At 48.5% G+C, this 19,798-nt stretch overlaps 1 protein-coding gene across 7 annotated transcripts in view; it reads left to right on the top strand.

Annotated features, from left to right (window-relative positions):
* Positions 1 to 19,798, top strand: part of DAB2IP (DAB2 interacting protein) — a 163,947-nt gene that overhangs the window by 94,077 nt on the left and 50,072 nt on the right. Inside the window, exon 1 of one of the 7 annotated variants that reach the window (XM_058853454.1) lies at positions 1,249 to 1,373. The exons of the other annotated variants lie outside the window; for them this stretch is intronic. The gene's annotated coding sequence lies outside the window, so the exon portion shown is untranslated. Of the gene's footprint in view, positions 1 to 1,248; positions 1,374 to 19,798 lie in introns of those variants that run through there. 7 annotated transcript variants of the gene reach the window in all.

Below are 19,798 nucleotides of genomic sequence, written 5' to 3'. Positions count from 1 at the left end.
TAAATGAGAATAATTACTTTGAACCAGTGTAATTAGAAAAAAAGAAGCTCCTTGTGTCTTAGAACAATACAGACATATATTTGGGAGTCATAGGGGGCTGTGGGAAATGAAACAAAATATTCCAGTTTTTTTTCTTTTATTTCTGTCATATACCAGAACTTTCTCATTGACAGGGTAAAGTGGAATCTGTTGGATTGAGCCTGTTTACCAGGTCACTGAGGATTATTGTAACATTGGACTACACTGGAGATGAGATCCATGTGTTGCTGTCAGGGTCTGGGGTTTATTATCGTACTGGGGATGGCTAATAATAAAAATTTAGATTCCAGGCAGATTTGAGGAGAATGTGCGTTAATTCCCATCTTTCTGGTTTGTGGACAAACTCCCGTGCACCTGGACTTCTTTAGCATTTAAAATATAACTTGTAAATACCAATGGAAGGAGGCTGCGAGCTGAGCTGACAGCAGTTATAGTTTGAGCTTTAAAGATTAGCTGCCTTCAGGAAGTAATAAAGATCAGAGCTGCTCGATCCTGGTGCAGTTGCCTATGGAAAGAAGTTGACACTGCAGTGACAGGCTTCGGGAGCAGCGCCGTGTCTGGGGAAGGTTTGGGAATGTGCCCTCGTCTGACACATCGCTCCTGCCATCCCTTCTCCATCCCTCCTCACATCCATCCATCCTCCTCCCATCCCTCCCCAGTGTTCGGCAGTGGCACCAGGCCACGTGCCCACAGCAGATGTGGTGGATACGGAATGTTTTGGAAGTGATGGGACATAGTTACTGCATAAATAAAGAGGAAATCTTAAAATTAATTAGAGGTGCAGACAGAGCAACCCGTGCTCAAACTCTCCCTTCTTACCTCTATGTTTGTTGTTCTGCACTAATTATGTACGAGACAGAAAAATGCTGGATGAAGTTGAATTAGGAGTGAGCTGCTTTGTCATGTAAACTCCGAGCTCAGTGTGCAAGGCTGGCTCTCCGCCAGGACCGGTGTGAGCTCCTCGGCAGCAGGGAAGGGGCTGCGAGCAGATGCCTCTCCTCCAAAACACGGAGCCTCGAGGAAGGGTTTGAATTACAAAGGAAGGGAAGGGGCTGAGCTTGGCAGCCCCCTCCTCCCCTGACAAAGGGCAATAGTCAGTTTACTTTCATAACCCCACTATCAGCTGCAGAGGAAGTCTCGCAGGCCGGGAATCCGCGAGCGCTTCCAGAGCAGCTGAATCCAAAGCGGGCAGAGGCGGCCGGGGGAGGGAGCCGGGGGGATGGACTCGCCCTGCTGCCGGAGCAGCTGACTTTCCCGGGGACCTCGGCATTGCTTTTCTGTCCTCATCTTATTCTTCTGTCCTGGTCTTATTTCCCTGTCCCGTGGAGCCTTGGGTAAGTGCCTGGTAGTTTTCCACTTACCTTTCTCTTCGGTGCTTCACCAGGATCTGCCAAAGTGCAATGGCACCGCAATGACAAAGTGTTCCCCGCACCTTTGTGAGCTTGCTCTGGAGGTGGATGATCCAGACTGGAAAAGCTGGACCTTTAGTAGCTTTTGGATTGATACACTGCCTTTTCAAAAGGGACAGATATGGAGAAAACAGACTCCCAGCGCGTTGTTTCAGTGGGGACTGCTTGCAGTGTGCCGGATTTCCAAAGGCTGGAGCGCTGGAGCAGAGCTGTGCCGAGCTCTGTCGGGCACCTCGGTGCTGCAGATGTTTGTGCTGTTTCCTGTGGAATCAGCCTGGGGGGGTCGGGAGAGCTGCTCCTGGAGCCAACCTCTGTATTCCATCCCTCTGGCACTCGGGGGCAGAGAGGAGGATCGGGAATCAAGGGGGACACGGTTTGCTGGGAAGGTGTTTGCTCTGGGCCCTGATGCTCTTGCAGAAGGGATCCGGTGGATACCAGGCGAGCAATTCCCTCACATCCACGGGGAGCGTGCACAGGGGCCAGGCAGAATTCACAGATTTTTCAAAGCCTTTGTAAAAGATCTGTGTGATTGTAAAGAAAGTGGTGGCCGTGCCTGGGGGTCGGGGTGTTTGTGTGCAGTCCCGGGGGGAATGGGTGGCTGGGGACGTGCTGGGAGCAGACGGAGAACTTGAAAGGGAGATGGACTAAAATTTACGTAATGTGTGAAACCGAATGTCCTTTCCTGCTGTCCCTGCTGTGAACCTGAGAAGACTAACCCTGAAACGATTTTTAAAGCTGCCTTTGTTAGTCATCCTTTATGCAATTTGTTTCTTTATCATGTTTCATTTTGAGTACAAGGAGACAGGCTGGTTCCACTCCCCTCTCCACTCCTCCTCCATTGTTAGTCTCTCCCAGCTTCCCGTATGATTGTCCAGCTCTGCTCTTTGCAGACCCCAGCGGAAAAGGATATGGTCGAAAAGAAAGAAAGTATTTCAAATTAAAATCTGGCTTGTGCTTGTGTCCATATTAGGTTTCAAACACATTTCTTCCCTCCCATCTCCTTTTTCCCGAAAGTTGCAGAGTGGCCAGTATCACTTGCAGTACTTTAAACAGCAGTGGAATCCCTCTTAGCCCTCACAGCCATGCACTGGCCAATAAATGCAGCAAACAATAATCACAGCAAAGCTTAAAAACAAAGCATATTTACAATAATATGAACAGCTTGGTTTAGTGGCAGGGAACAACATGAACTTTAAGATCCCTTCCAACCCAAACTGTTCTGGGATTCTGTGATATCTACAGCTAGGAATGCCTAAATAAAATGAAAGCAGGGAATTCTTGCATTAAGCCTCATTCAGATTTGTGAATCTGGTGAGTTGTCCCAGCAATGACACTGAGCACCTACCCTAGGCAAGAGCAGGGATGGTGGCTCAGAGCATGGGTGTAAGGAAAGGAGCGTGCAGGGGGGGAGGAAAGGTCATGGCCCCATCTCTATTGGTTCTCATTAAGCTGTAGCTTGATGAGCAAGTGGTAATTAATGGTTGTGTTAATGCTCAGAGGTAAGCTGATAGGATTCTCCTTGCTTCCTCTTGATTCCCAGCCATGACTTCAGTCCTTTTGAGCAGCACTGATGAAGCAGGGTTGGATCTGGGTGATGTTTGGAGAGGCCCAGGCAGCAGCACGTGTCACCTTGCGGGTTGTTTGCACCTCCTGGCACCATCCTCCTTCCCACTGCACAGCAATTAGCAGCAAGTGTCCCTGGGCAGGACTGGAGCTCGGGAGAAGAGTGCTACCGTGGGGCTTGTGCACATAACAGAGCCTCTGGTGAGGCTGAGCCGCCTCCTGTGGCCTTGTTAGTGCCAATATTGGCCCAGGGAGATGCGAGTGGAGCGGGTGGAATGGCAGAGCTGGGGACAAAGGGGAGCCCCAGTTCCTCAGGAGACGCCTCTGTTCCCTCCAGTGACCCCTGTGCGTGGAGCTCCTCATCCCCGAGCCCCAGCGCCTGGAGCTGCCACAGCCACTCACCAGGCTGTCCTGGAGTGTGCTGGGGAAGCTGGGAAGATAGTGAGTGGGATGAGAAAGCACTCAGTAATTCCCTGAGTTTCCTTCTGCTCAAACTGGCAGAAATAACACCTTTCTTCTGTAAAAGGCTCCCTCAGCTCCACTGGGTATTGCACAGAAACACCCCCCTGCTTTGCTTCTCTTTGACTTGCACCATTTCAGAGACCTGCAATTTGATGACAGATTTAATAAGATACAATTGTCACTTGTGTTGAGAGGAGACATTCAAAGAACTTGGAGTTGTATCACCTGGGATACCAACATGTTAAAGGCACTGCTCTGTTCAGTCACAATTTTAGGTGCTGGAGACCCAGATTTTAAGACTTGTTAAGATCCAGACTTTATTGCTTTTAAAGACTTGTCCAGCAGATATTGATGGCTGAAAACTTGTTCCAGTGGAGTCTCCCTTCCCCAGCACTGGTTCCTTCTTCCACCTCTTCACCATATAGGAAATTTCTGTCTGTTTTTTAAACAGACACAATTCTTCTTCCTGTCATCCCCTCCACTGTGGTGGAGGATCCTCACTGGAGGGGAAAATGGCCCCAGTTCCATTGGGCCTGACTGGGAGCTTGCTGGTGGCACTGGAGGCACTCTGTGTTTTGCTGGGGCTGTGGCACTGAGAGGTGACAGCCTCTGCCCTGCTGCTCTGGGAGGGTCTCACACTCCATTTCCCAGAAAGAGCAGGATGCAAATTGAACTGCTGCCATAAATTTACTGCAAAGACAATAAAAACAAGAATTAGACTGATAAAATGATTAAAAGGCTTAACAAAAGCCTCTAAGCAGTTTGTCATATCCTGCAAGGTGATTGCCCAGGACACCTGCAGCACAAGCCAGCCTCTTCCAGCATGCCCCCTCGGCCAGGACATCAATAAAAATGAGGATTTATGAGCTCTGTCATGGGCAGCAGGCAAAGCATCGGGCAACAAATTAATCGCTGATTGCAGAGCAGTGCTGACTGGGAGCTTTCTGCTCTCTCTTGGCATCATTGCAAGGTTGTTCGTTAAAAAATTAGTTTGATAAAGAGACCCCTGACTCCCAGTGCGTTCCTCTGTTACCTGCTCACCAAACACGAGGCACTGCGGGCTTAAAAGGTGCTTTTCACTGTTCAAGTGTTCCAGCTTTTAGTCATCAGAATGTGACAGCACTCACAGTTCTCTGTGCTTGTCTGTTACTTCCTATCCAGTAATTTTGGGATTACAGAATTCCAGTTTGGGCTGGGAGGAGCTGGACGCTGCTGCTCTACTGGAAGCACTTGGGTGCCAGAGCTGTGTGTTCCTGCTAAGCTGCTTCCCTTTCCTACCACAGAGGTTTTACTCATTGTTCTCTAATTTCAGTGGGCAGGAAAAAGCCCACTTTTGGGTTCTGTTGCCTGCCCTGTCCCCACAGCTGGTGCCACCATTGTCCCCAGGTTCCAACCAGGACCAACTTCCTTTGTTCCAGGCAGCTCTGCGAGGTGATTGTTTCCACACTGATTTTATTTCTCCCTGCCTGAGACCAGACCATCATTTCCCAGTGACTCATATCACCTGTTGATGGCCTTTTCCTGTCCCTCACACAGGGGCAGTGCAGGGTGGGATGGAGTTGGTGCTGCTCAGGTTAAGGAACGCTCCCACCTTCCAGCAGCCCGGGAGAGCTGTGGGTGACAGCCCCGTGCTCCTCAGGCGATGGGGAGAGGGAGCTCCGTGGGGACAGCATCATGTGTTGGGGATGTTTTGCCCTTGTTGTGCCAGACTTGTCCCAGCTGATCCCACCCAGCCTGATTTGCCCAGGGCTGGTTTCCCCCGGGAGCCTCGGGCTGCGCACATCGCCCGGGAGCAGATGCTGGGCAGAGCCGTCGTGTTTCAAGGCGTAGCCTCGGATGAGCTCCACAGGACGAGCTGCCAGCAGCTCTGCTTGAGCTGCAGGCTCAGTTTGGTTCATCAGTCTTGGCTCTTTTTTTTTTCCCTTTCTATTTCCTTTTTTATGAGTGCTCTTACATCAGAGCTGGGCTCTGTTGCCCATCTTCGGTGCTGGAGGGTGACATCTCTGCTCGTACTGACAGCAGTTGTCAGGCTCTGGACAGGGAACAGGGCATTCTCCATCTCGGATAGAACAGCAACAAGAAATTTCATCACCTAGGTTTCAAGAAAAATAAACTGTGGCTGGACTTAAAACCTAGCGGTGAGGACTAATGGAGAGAGGCTTTTATGAGCATTAAGAATATTTGTAGCTAAGCAACCAACATCATCAAGAAGAATAAATCAAAAGTTTCAGGGCTCTGCCTGTCTGCCTTCAAGGGTCAGGAACTGTGTTTTCCCTCTGTTAACAAGATTACCTTCCTGCTTGTTCTGGGATGGAGCTTGTTCCAGGATACTGAGTTGGGAACAGGAGTGAAAGGACAGAGAAGAATCTTGCCAAAGGCCACCAAGCCAGCCAGGCCCCCCAGCAGCTTACAGGAAAAGGCTCTTGGAACAGTAACATCTAGCACATATAGATAATATTTTCCAATTACTCTCGTATGAGCCCTCCTAGCATCAGAGAGGGACTCTTTATCAGGAAATGTAGTCACAGGATAAGGAGTAATTGGCTCAAAGAGACAGAAACACAGCAGAAATTTCTCCCTGTGAGGGTGGGCAGGCCCTGGCACAGGTGCCCAGAGCAGCTGGGGCTGCCCCTGGATCCCTGCAAGTGCCCAAGGCCAGGCTGAGCAGGGCTTGGAGCACCTGGGATAGAGGAAGGTGTCCCTGCCATGGCAGGGGTGGAATTGATTGAGCTTTAAAGTCCCTTCCAACCCAAACCATCCTGGCACTGTGTGATTCCAGGCTCTCTAGCAGGCAGCAGCTCCAGACCACATTCCATTCCACAGGTGGCAGAGCTGAGTGACTGCATGACTGTAGCAGTTTTGTTTGAAATGGTGAATCTCTGTGGCTTTGTTCACTTTCTATATTTGCACAGTTCCTGTTGCTCAGGGCACCCATCCCATTGCTGCAATTGCAGCACAGATCCAAGGCCTATTAGATAATTAAGCTTTATTTTCTACAAAGATATTATGCAGTGCTCTTCACTGGGTTTCACCAGAAAACTTAGAAGCAAGACATTTTACTTTAAAATATATTTTATTTATGAAAAGAAAATTTCCCAGAAATACCAATGAGAATGGCAACAAATAAAATCTTAGGAATAATTTCTCAATGGATTTTTTTTTTTTTTTTTTTTTTTTTAATATATCATCCTATAACCTCATGGTGTTTTCCATCTCTGCTTTTTCCTCCTGCTTGGTCAGGAGGTGTTTGGAAAAGATGCTCCAGTCCCTACCCAGTCCTGTCAGCCTCATGGGTCACTGTGAGGACCTCTGTGCCATGGGAAGATCCCCTAAAAGAACCAAACTCTTGGAGCCCTGAGCCCTCTCTACACACCACACCATCAATCCAGGCCTCAACTGGAATTATCAAGGGCTCCCAAGACCTCTTTGCTCACATAGCCACTAAAGTTGGTGTTAATTATAAACCTTTTATTAAGGCCTGATTTCCCAGTATTTCTACGGAACTGTATTATTGTTTTAACAAGAGGAATGAAGTGTAATACAGGATAACTCCTGTGGTCTTGGAGTTTCAAGCCCTGTCCCGGTACCACTCACAGGCCATGCCAGAATGCTCTCCTCAGCAGGACTGTCCACACATTTTACCACTTTATGTGGCATTTCCTCCACTTTTCTGACTAGAAATCTTCCTGCAGCATTGAGCATTTCATTGGAGTTTAAAAATGGGTCTTAATTTTTCTGTATTGGCTTTTGATCTTTGCCCAGAGCATCCTGTTACAGACAAGCGTGAAACTTTTCCGAGGCGCGTGGCATCTCTGCGTTTTCCCTCCCGATGCAGCTGTGGCCTGGCTGGTGACTGGAGTTACTCAGCTGTGAAAAGCTCTCAGGGATCTGAAAACAGGGGGTGTTTCTGTCCATGACACCACAGCTCACAGCAGCCCAGCTGGCTGGGAATCCATTGAGGGCCAGTCCCACAGCTGGGCTCCGAGAGGAGCCTCAAGCCAGCAGGAACACACTGAATGGCTCTTGGGGGTTTTGGGGATAACAGGAGACCAGCATGACCATGAAGGGTTATTAATGATAGCATTTGTTCAGGAAGAGATTTCTTTTTCTTACTGGGGAAACTATCACTTTTGGAAGCCTTGCAGACACATTCTGGAAGCTGTACCAACTATTTTAAAAGTTAAAAAACACATTGGCAGGTGTGAGGGAGATGTTCTGGAAAGAGAAGATACAGCCTGGCTTAAGAGAAACCCAATGTATTCAGAGAGATCCAGGCTTTTCTGTTTGATCATTTTTCTCTTCCCACCCACCTTGGATCAGCTCCCACGCCTCCACATGGAGGATCTGAACCATTCCAGCCGGTTCCCGAGTCATTCCCAGCTCCTGGTCCAATGCAGACCAAGACACAGCTCCCTGAAGCACTGATGGAGTTTGTGAAATGCTTCCACAAATAGAGATGAGGACAAGCTGTTGGAAAACAAACCTTGTGCAGGAGCTGCAGGAGAGCAGACCCAGGAGCGAGGGGGAACAGGGACACCAGCGTGGTGCCAAGGACAGCCCCTGCCTCCCCTCCCTGCTCCCTCTGCACTGCCCTCTGGGGAAGGGAACGCACCCAAGGATGGTGAAACAGATTGAGAACACTGACCACAACTTCAAATTCATGTTTGGAGTAATTGTTTCAACTTTCTTACTCCATTTCTGGAGCTTTCTTCCCTTGTCTGGTTGTATTTTATTCAGTCAAAAGCTTCTCTTAGTTTTTTGTCCTGGGTGGGTTCCAGGCAGGTTTCTCCCTCTGAACCTGAGAATTTGTTCTTCAGTGCTTCTTTTAGGGTGTTTATTTCATTTTAGATCCTGTAAGTACCTCTTATTCCCAGTTACTTTTCTCCTCACAAATCACAACCTCTTCAGTTTCATTTTTACATTTAATGAAATAGCACTGAAATTAAATGTTCTTCAACAAATCCCTTATCAGGGATCACAACAAAAGGTACTTTGATGATGTTGTTACTATTATTATTATTATTATTATTATTATTATTATTATTATTATTATTATTATTATTATTATTATTATTATTATTATTTTACTAATGCAAAGTAATGACATGCTTGAATCCTTATCAAGTGTAATTCAGGGAGATTAATCATTTCAGTTGAAAGGAAGAGTTTGTTCCATCATTTACTGAACTCATTTGCTCAGTGTCCTGCTCCTGTTTATTCAGTTTTATTATTATTTACTGGTTTTTTAGGTCTTGAGATCAAATTGTTGATCACAGTGCTCTGAGGTTTGGGTTTGTGCTTCACTGGGCAAACAGCAATCAGCTAAATACAGGAAAACAAGCTAAATATAGAGAAAACTGAATGAGAATATCACATTTTTGATGTCTGTGATGTCAAGCTTGACAGACCCACTAAGCATTTCGCTAAGAAAAGCAAAGCAAGCCTCAAAAACCTCAGAACTTGCCGAGATTTTCTCATTGAGAAAAAATTTTGTGTCTTCAACTTGAACTACAAAACAGAGCAACTGTGAATCAGTCAGAGATGCCACATTTCTGGCTGAGCTGAAGTCGCTGCAGCTCCTGCAGAGCCCGTTCCCAGCTCCTGGAGCTGGGGGTGTTGGTGAGCACCAGGCTCCAGCTGGAGGCTCAGGAAGCAGCTGGGGCAGATGTTGGTCACCTGGGCTCCAGGAACCCAAAGCTGGGACAGGTTCAGCTCCCAGAGCAATGGTTTAGGCATAGAACCAGTGCCAAAACTAGGTCAGCTGGATATCAAAAATCTGTGTTTGCTGATCTCCAGCTCCAGGGCAGTTGTGCCCGGGCAGGCGGCTGCAGCAGCGCCACAAAAGGATGGGGCTCCCCTGGGCCTGTCAGTGCTGAGCTGATGGAGATGGCAACAGCAAGAGTCCTTCTGGAAACCAGAAACCAGTGTAGAGGTTAAAAGCAGCCATTGTTTGGTATGTAGGGACTTTGCAGATAAAATTGCACATCTCTGGCAAAGGACATCTGCAGCAGATGCAGGGAGCTGGGATGTGTATTTAATGCTCACTCAGCAGCAAGGGGTGGGAGCTGGGCTGACAGAGCTGGCCAGCCACAAATCTGTGTGTGAGGAGCCCTGGGAAAGGGCAGAGAGACAGCCAGTGCTGAAACAAGGAAAAGGTAAAGCTTTCCAGAGGGGCCTGGGCCCTGGTTCTTGGCTCTCTCCACAGTGGATGTGAAGCAGCAGCAGCAGAGAGTGCGAGTCCCAGCACCTCAGCATCCCCCATGTCCTGCCCGTGTCCTGCTCCCTCAGCCCTCTCTGAGCAGTGACCCCTCCTGTCAACAGCTCTTCCCCAGGAAATCCCTGTCCTGCCCCATCCTGTGCTCCACAGCCAAGGGACGGGAATGTCCCCGCGCTCGTGGGGGATCCAGCGCCAGACGCGGCTCCCGGCTCTCCCCACTGAAGCAGGGCTGCTGCCACGGAGGGACACAGCCTCCCACGGGGACAGGAGCAGGGCAGGTGTGTCTGGGGAGGTTCTGGGGCAGCAAAGGAGTCACTGCAGCTGGAAGGAGGAGGATGAGGCTTCGGGCTTGTTTGTTTGCATGTGGCCAGCCAAACGTGGCCAGCCAGGCGTTCCTTTCACCAAATGTTCCTTTCTTCTCAGCATCCTTCAGCTCCTCTTTGATCTGAGCTGTGCTTTTTCCTGGAACACTTCCAGCATTCTCAGTGTAGCTATGAAGCTCCCTTTCTCCACTCAGGCCACATCCCTCAAATTTAAGAAAGACACGGCAATGGTGACGTGGGACTGTGGTGTGTAAAGTCATTTCTGGAGAAACATGTTTGACTTCTTCAGATGTTCCTGATCTTTCCTCCCAGAACAAACACAGAACAGGCAACAGCAGCACGGGCTCCCACAGTCACCTCAGAGTTTGTTTTAATGCAATGTGCAAAATCAGCCCCATAAAAGGCTCAAGCTGTGGTTTGGTACAGATGTCCAATAAATTGAGAACTTTTGGCGACCCTCGTTTCTAGACTGACGTGTCAGACAGATGCACATGCCAGAAGCACACTGGGAAGCAAAGACTGTGTTGGGAAGGATGCCAGGAGCCAAGATGCGTTTGCAGAGCTTCAGAGCAGCAGCTTGGCCATCTCTGGGCCGGGCAGCAGGATGATGGGGAGAACCCCCAGGTAGCTGGCCAGGTAATGATGTTGCTTTTAAAAAGGACAACAAAAAAGGTGTTGCACCCTGCTCCTGCTAAGGAGGCTTGGAGGCAGGAGAGAAAAAGCTTCTTTCTCTAGAGGTGAACAGTCACTTCTTCCTGCAGCAGAAGAAGCCTGACACTAGATAAGTAGCTGTGAGAAGATTCATAAAAAAACTAATTTATAATTTGCCAGAATATAATCCTATTTGATCAGTGTTATTCAGTTCCTCTTTCTTTTAAAATTCAGTGCACTTAACTGTTCTACGAGGGTTTATGAATGTTTAAAAATTGCTTTGTGGTCCCTAAAGTAATTTGACAAGTCTGACAGCTATTGATTAAAAACCTGAAATTATTCAGACTGTAGGATGACTTGAGGGATTAGATAGAAAGTTTTTTCAAATGTGAAAGGAAATAAGATGTTGGAAAGTAAATATGTTCTTGAATATTTTTGAAAAATCCATTACAACTGTGAAATTAAATTGAAATGAGATACTTCTTGTGGAGATGAAGGAACTAAATGCTGGCTTTACTATTTAGGCATGGGGTAGAACTCCCCATCCCAGGCTCAACAAATGCTTCCCTGGAAGTTGCTGGTCTCTGGCACAGCTCCCACCTCAGGGTGCTGAGGGAGCCCTTGGGGAGCTCCTGCCCCTGCCCAGGGCCCAGGCAGCTCCTTCCATCCCCTGCTCCTGCTGGGACAGGAGCACAATGATCCATAGCAAACATATCCAGGTGTAAAGAATTACCTCCCCCAGCCTGCTGGGAGACAATGGTTGGGAATAAGAAAAAAACCAGTTCTGAGTGTGTGGTGGGAGAATCCTCCTCTCCTGAGGGGGGAATGGGCTGCTGGGCACAGAACCCCTGTGCCCCCTGCTCCAAACACAGGAACTGGGGCTGTTCCATAGCCAAGGGAAATGTCTGGGCCAGGGAACACAGGGCAGCTCAGTGGAAGGGATCAGATCCCTGAGTCTGTGGGCTGCTGCAGAGCGTGTGGGCAGCTCTGGAGACTGCTTCTGCCAAGGGGGAGCTCCACAAACACCTGGCTCTGCTTTTGATGGTGTTATCACTGCTGGTGTTTAATCAGGTAATGGATGGCTGTTGGTATTGGTTAAATCCAGAGTGATTCTATCCATGGAGTGTTTGTTATGGAGATAATCCAGTGTTTTTTGTGATGATACAGTTCCCTGGACTGAGCAGCAGAGTTATGGATGTGGAGGAAGTCAGTAAGCAGATGATGGAGGGTTTGCTTGGCCTGTTACCTCAGGGCACCACGCAGCCCTTTTTCATCTCCAGTAATTCCCAGTTTCACTGGGATCAAAAGCCTCGGTGAGGGGATTCTGCAAGGTACGAGTGGAGCTGGAACCAGGTGTCACCAGGCTGGGCACGGTATTTTAAACCCTTGTGCTATATATGGCCCTCGGTTATATTTCAGTGACAATATTAAACTTTAAAAAGATGAGTGGAAGGAAAGGAGACCTTCAAATTTAGTTACTGGCAGGAAATAATACTCAGCATCACATAGTTGTCATTCTGCAGCAGACAGGGATTATCCATAAACCCTGTACCTCCAAAGTGAAGGAGAGTAATAAAGCCGACCCCAGGCGCACTTTGAACTTGGCTACCTCTGATTAATTAAGTTTTTCCTTCCTTGAGCCTGATTTAGTACTTATGCTCAGAATGAAGGATTTAAGTTAAGAAACTGTTGAGAAATTGAAGGACAGCTCTCATCCCCTCTTTCCCATCTCATCCCCTTCCCTATCACATGCACACACATGTGGGTAGCAAAGGGCTTGATGTGGCTGCTGAAAATCAGGCTCTGAGGGCATTCCTGTCCCAGAATTCTTGTCATTCCTCCTGCAGTTCCACCACTTTCTCTGTGGATTTTTATTCCTGCCAAGCTTGAAATGTCAGCGGGGCACGGCAAACATCAGCTAATTCTGGCTGCAGGTCTCAGGGCAGTGGAAGGTGTAATAGTGATCCTGCATTTATATGGAAAGTAGGAAGGTGTCTGTGCAGCTCTGGAGTATCCTCCTTTCATTCATTTAATGACAGAGCTTCCTGGGACATTTAAAATCCGTCTGTGGCACGGCTGGGGCTCAGCACAGCCGCACACTCCACGTTCAGAGACCTCCTCTGCTTCCCACAGAAGCCTGTCACAGTATGGTTCATGATAAGAAGAGCAAATATGAAGCAGAAGTGCCCAGTTTTGTGTTTGCTGCTTTGGTATTTGGTGACCACATCGAATTGTTTAGGTTTAGAAGGAGTTTGTAGAACATAGTTGGGAATGTGTTTGCTCCTACCAGCTAAAGGGATCTTCCCCTGTCCTGGGAAGTCAGTCAGCCCCTGCTTTCCTATGGAATTGCTGGGGCTGGTCTGTATCCCAATTTACACTCAGTGATTGAGAGGGGCGATGGTTGTACCTGGGTAATCAGATCTAAAAAATTTACCCAAAATTATCCTGCTTATCCCTTAATTAGACTTCCCTAACCCACTTATTTTGGAGGAGAAACAATTGTTTAGAGTAATGGGAGGGTCTGTTTTGATTGAAGGATGTACAATAATCTGCCCTGAATCTGCTCTGCTGCATTGTACCAAACTCACTTATTTTCTCTATATTTGTTCATAGTCAAAGCATAAATAATTCAGCATTTTGTCTCTCCCTGTGAATGTGAGAAGCATGCTTGCTGATTCCAGATCAGATGGAGCAGTGATGTTTATTACTCTGATGTTGGGGAATGATTGTTGCATATTTAATATCACCATAAATAAAGCTCCTGTAGCTGCGTTCCCACTCGCGGGATCGGCGTGAGGCTCTCTCTGAACCCTCTGATCTGCAGCCCTCAGAGCTGTGCTGGGATGGAAGCAGAGCCTTTTCCTGCCCACTGTGACACAGGGCATGAGTGACAACTGCGTTTCCATCGTGCCCAGCCTGGCTGGCATCCACAGCCCACAGCACTGCCAGCCCCACCTGCTCCAAAGTCATTTATCTCACCCTGAAATACTCAGAGACTTGCACTGTGTGACAAAGCAAATAGCAGAAGTAAAACAAACCTCATTAAAATAAAGTGGCTGGATGATAAGGGAAATGGTTAACATACCTTTAACAGCAGTATTTCTTTTCTTCATTTTATCTCACTAATGCCTTTAAAAACTGCCTAAAAGTATTTTATAGTAATTACTAAAGGAGCTGGAGTTTTTAGCAGTCTTGTAATGGGGAGCTGAACATCTCTGATTTTAGTGGCTTATTTTCAAAGCATGGTGAAGACACCAGGCAATGAATGAGGATCTGAGCCATGTCCATTATTCCTATTTATAATTAAAATTCTGTTTGAAGTGTGGCACAGGTATTGCAGCATCCTGCAGTCCTGGGCTGGGTGTTCTGCCATCCATAATAGGACCTTGTTCCAGCACCTTGCTGAACTCCAGCTGGTCACCAAGCACCACTTTCCATTTTCTCCTCTAAAATTCCCTCCATGGAGAGGAATTCTTGTACATTTTACCGAAGACACTTGCCAGAATAAAGAGAGCGAGGCACTGCTTGGCAATGGTGAAAAGCAAGGGAGAGAGCGAGCTTTGTCCACGAGCCATTTGCAAGCCAAGGCTGTCCCGCTGGGTCACATTCCTGTTCTCTCAGCCTTGGCATGGATCTCCTCTTTTTAATGGAGTCCAGTGTTCCCAGTGTTTCCAAACTTGTTTCAGTGTTTGCAGCAAGCTGGGATCATCTCTGAGAAACAGTTTGTGTGGATGTGATTGAGGGAAGGAACATCACAGTGCTGGAAGCAGAGACCCTGCACGGCACTCCGGCCCTCTGAGAGCCAAGGGATGGACTTGGCTCCTCCTTGGAATGCTGAGGGCTCCGAGGGGACCCCTGCCAGTGTCACAGGGTGGGTTGGGAGGTGACTGTCCCCACTGTCCCCATGTACCGTGCTTGGATCTGCACCACAAATCCATCCCAGTGCCTGGAGCGCTCCCGGCAGGAGCTGAACCCCCCGATGTGCTCCAGGAGCAGCCTCCTCCCCTCCCGGGGTGCACAGTGCAGCAGCACCAAGTCTTGGATGTAAAACTTGCCCCTTGCCACCTGCTGATGTGGTCACTGCCCCACCACAGCATCATCAGGGTGACAGAGCCGTGCAGAGGGGGAAACTCTCCTGAGCAGCCCCGGGAGTGGCTCCGCTGGAGCCGGCACTGTTAAAGCTGGCCACTGTTAAACAGATGTGGATCAGAACTGCTCCAAACCTTGCCTTTACTGGCACCCAGCCATTTTGCTTGTTCAGTATTCTAAAAGCAGAGTTAATAACTATTTTTGTCTCTATTCTCATTTCTCACGTACATATAAAGGCTCAGTTGATGTTTAGCTTGACAAGCCAGGCTGCAGTTTGGATGCCAAAAATCTCCAAACTGTCATGGAGGGAGACAAGGATAAAGGAAAAAAACAGCTTAGATAAAAGGGCTGTGGACTCAGAAATGCTGCATGTGGCACACTTCCCAATCCTCAGAGAGACTTATTAATTCACATCGTGGAAGTGTTTATGGTGCACAACTCAAGTGGCTTCCTGGCTCCACTTGGGATCTCACTGCATTTAGGAAGAAGTTGCTTTCACACTTCTGTAGGCAAAGGAATTAAAAAGTTGTTTTGTTTCTTAAAGTGTATAAAGTTATAAAGTGTTTAAGGGATGGAATAAGGGAATAAGGGAAGGCCTGTCAAAGGCAGGCCAAGACTGTACTCAGGAATTGCACATCAGCATAATGCAGGGAGGTTTTTATTGCCTTCACCCAAACCACAATGTTCAGACTTGGATATAACATTCAGTCCTTTGCTGCATCCTTGCAGCTCCCAGAACTGAAACTGACTTTTGCCCAGGGACTGGGCTAACACATTCCTCCAGCTCTAATTGCTCAAATAAAAAAAAACAAAGCTTAAAAAAAAAAATTAGAAATCCATAAGTAAAAAATCTTGAGTTATTATCCCATCATTTGTAACATAGATGTGAGTGTTGTAGGCACTCAACAGACAAGGCACTTGGCAGCTTTTCCCAAATTTTCTCTATTCTCTATATTCTGTGTGGCAGCTGCTGGTGCATCTGGATTTTGCAAGAGCTGTAGGTTGGAGAGCACAGAGCATTTAACCCATCCCTCATCCCAGGGAAGATTCCTGCTTTATCTTCACATCAGCCAGCCAGATCCTCATCACTTGTGCTTTTCTCAAGTGTCCAAAGAAGTGAAGAAATCACAGAACGTTTTTCTCACTTGGCAATCGTTTTAATCTCTCAGAAGTCTGCGCTGTGCCAGGCCTGTCCCTGTCCCACCTCTGAGCCCAGCAGTGTGAAGTGTCACCCTCGTGCCCTGGAGATGAGCTGGGGCTGGAGCTCTGCAGTGACTCAGTGCCAGCCCCAGGAGCCAGGGCCCTGGAATTGCTGTTGACAGGCTGGAGATTTCCTGGGGAGAGCCAGCCCTGCAGGGCTCTGGAGTGAATCACAGCACGCTGCTCGGCTCCAGGAGCCCATTCCCAGCGCGGCTGTGGCTCTGTGTGTGCCTGGCATTGGGAGCTGGCAGCCTTGTCCTGGGCTGTGGGCACAGCAGGGCACAGCAGGGACACCGGGGCTGGCAACAGGAGCAGCACCTTTGTGTCTCACGGTTTGAGACCAAGTGAGCAGGGGAGGCCAGAGCTGCTGCTTCTGGGGAGCCCTCCAGGAGTGGCACTGGCTGAGGTGCCCCAGGGCTGCTCCCCCCTGGCAGCCCCACAGGGTGGGCACAGGGTGGGCACCCCCATCTCTGCCAGGGGTACAGCCCCACGTACCCCAGGGCAGGGCAGGGGACACTGCCTGTGGGGCGGTGCCTGGGGAGGTGGCACAGCTCTTGCTGAAATGAGCTGTCCTTTCACCTAAATTGTTTCAGAGCTTCGGCTGAATCCTGGCGTTCAGCTGTGCCTGTGTCCTCCCGGATGAATCCTGCTCTGCCTCCCACCCTGTGACAGGGACATCAGGAGATGGCTGGGGGTCCTGTCCTGGAGAGGACAGTGCAATCCAGGGCCACACAGAAATGTCCTTTTCAAACAGCTCCAGTTGTTTTATGAAACCATTTTAGGCTTTAATGCTGCTGGTGCAGGATGGTGACATCAGAGGCTCGGGGCTCCTGTTTGTGATGGAGCAGGAAGCAGCTGGGACTGGTCAGACCAGGATGGACTTTGCTTTCTCGCTGTGTTTACAGCACAGTTGCTGATTTGGAAACTCACCTGGTGCTTTCAGTTTTGGTGCCCTGGAATGGTAGATAAAGGCAGCCAGGCCCTCTCCTGGAGCCAGGCAGGGACAGGTGAGCCACACTCATCCCCAGCCCTGGGATGGGGCATTCCTGGGCTCTGCCCACCTGGGCCAGCACCTCCCACTCCCCTCTCTGGCTTCCCTGCTGGCCACAGCACCTGGAAATTCTGTGCAGGCTCCACCAGGGAGCTGTACTGCGGTTCCAGCCACGGTGTAAATCCAGGGCAGCCTCGTCAGCTCAGGAGCAGATTGCAGTTTTGTTTATGAGAGCACACGCTGTCCCCACGTATTCCCAGGGATTTGACCTAAGCTTAGCATCTGTCAGGATAAGAAAAAGTGGTTTAGTGCAGTGGCATAGCAGCAGTTCAGCGGATGGGCAGCAGGGCAGAGGGGATTGTTGGCTCTTTCCACTTGGATGATGGTTTTATATTCCATCAGAGGAAGAAAAAATATTTGTGGAAATTGGTGTTTTGAGAAATTAAATACAAGAACAAAATCTAAACCAGATCCAAACATTTTGCATTTTCCCAGAAGAAAGTAAAATAAGAATTTTTAGGCTCTGCCCTGCAGATTTAACTTTGCAGAGTTGGAAACTGCAAAGTGGTGCCAGTGCTGGTGAGTGGAAAAGGCAGAGCCAGGACTGTGAGTAAGGAGTGAACCCCAGCAGAAAAGAAGGTGTCTGTGCAACTCCATTTATTTTAACTCAATCTACTTTACATCAACTCAGGCTCTTTGTGTGTCTGAGCAGTTCTAACTCTTCCTGTGATCAGTACAGGCTAATGGCCTAAAATGTAGGTTTAGACATTAAGAATGGTTAATTAAGAATTAAAATTGCAGGTGAGACAGGCACAGGTTACCTCAGAGAGTTAACTGAGGCTGGGCTGGGTTGTGGGGAGCTCTGACCCTGAACACTCGTCACAAAGGAAAATCCTTCCAGGTTCTGTCTACAAAAATTCCACACTGTGAGTGTAAAATACAGTCATTTTTGCAATGATGATGAGCTGGGTTTAATTTGGTTAATAACTGAGGCAAGTTAATCCTGTTCAGGCAAGGATCAAACCAGTTTCAGTGCATCTGTGTCAGGGCTTTGCATCTGTCTAAATAGATTGATTTAAAATAGCTTGGTTAGAAAAGGAAGTTTCTACTGTACAGCTCCTGAACTGGGGCTCACACCTGCCCCTGCTCCTGCCTCCATTCCCTTCCATGGGGTGAAGCTTTGGGTCAAGCTCCCCTCTGGCTCCCTTGTTTAGAAGATGAGGGTGGAGATATTCATGGGGATAACTCATTTAGGAATCTCCACGTCCCCTCCAGAAGACAGTGAAAAGTGTTTGTGGTCAAAAGGATGATTTCTTGGTTCTGCATTTACAGGAATGGCTCTGCAGCTCCTTCTCATTTTGCTGGCAGCCAGGCTCTGGGTCCCTTTCCCAGGATTTGTGCCGAGGTGTGGGCTGGGTGCTCGGGGCAGGAGCGACAGGAGCCCCTGGAAGCTCAGCAGGGCATTCCTCAGGTGGAGCCAAGGGGGCTGCAGGGCTGCAGCTCCCCGGGTGAATTGTCAGCAGCAAAGCTGACACGCTGCTCATTGTCTTCTTTTAATTAATGCATTATTCAGCCAGGCTGAGAGACTCTCTTCTTCTGAGGGCTGATTTAGATCTGCAAAGCTTGTTGCCACCGTGGCTGGCTTGGTCCTGCAGGTAGCAGAAGGTGCAGCGTGCACAGACATTGGCATTCCCAGACACATTCCGAGTGCAACGCGCTCCCCGTGGCTGCAAAAAACACCCGGCCTCCCTTCCCTGGAGAGAGCAATCCTGGCTGTGTGCTGAAATCCAAGCCATGACTCTCATTTCCAGGCAATGTTTCCATCTTGGGGACGCCACATCCATCCTATGGAGCCCCAGCTGGCTCTCACAGACTCCCTGATGCCCCAGCCCATGTCTGCAGTTGGGAAACTGAGGCACACAAACCACACCAACCCCATGTAAAAAAAGATAAAGCCTGTTTTTTTTCAATCTGTACCTACTCCAGGTATCACTTTGATATTCTGTCAGCTCTTGCTATACAGAGATTTATATGAAATCATTTCTGTTCCATTGAAGCAATTTTCAGAGATTAATTTTTGAGGGTATTAGCATTGATTCCTGAGCACACGTGCTTCCTCCTCCCGCCAGTGGTCCATATCCAGGGAAAGCTGCATTGTCTGAGCTGGAGGAAAGCTCACTTGCCCTAATTTATTGAAAAAATTAATTTTAGATTTAAAATGGGGTTTTCATTTATGAACCCCGCTCAATCTGTTCTTTACTCCTGAGTCTTCACCCTGACCTTTCCCTTATCTGAAATCCTCTGGGCTGTACACTGTGTTCATTAGTGAAACTTCCAGGAGGGAGCAGCAGGTGTGGGCTGTGGATAAGGACTGCACGCACGCTTGGCTCTGTGCTTATCCAGGTACCCCTGGCAGCTCCTGGCTGTAATTTAATTTAGGGCAGTGCCAGGATTTGGACTTTTTTTAAGAGTTTTTCACAGTTTGTAAGTTTTAATAACAATTTTTACATCAGCTCTGGAGGTAGCAGCCCTTGGCATTGCATGGAGAATGCAGTAATGATACTTGCACTTAAAAAAATGAGCTGGAGAAGTGATGCAGTGCACCCCAGTACTGCCAAGTTTAATCCCTGCTCGTGGAGTCTGGAATGCTGAGAGTCAGGATGGTCCAACGAGGTCCCTGGGGCTGACCTGGGTTTGGTGTAGAGCTGTGCCTCACACTGCTCCAGGGGAAACAAAGGGATCATTCCCGGAAAAGGCCATAGAAAAATAACCTCTCATTCCATCTGAAAAGAAGATTCCCATGAGAAGGATGTGCTTTATATCCATCCCTAGAAGACACTAAAACCTATCTGGC

The sequence above is a fragment of the Poecile atricapillus genome, chromosome 20 (assembly GCF_030490865.1).
Source record: "Poecile atricapillus isolate bPoeAtr1 chromosome 20, bPoeAtr1.hap1, whole genome shotgun sequence".
NCBI lineage: Eukaryota > Metazoa > Chordata > Aves > Passeriformes > Paridae > Poecile > Poecile atricapillus.
This window is presented reverse-complemented; position numbering and strand designations above follow the sequence as displayed.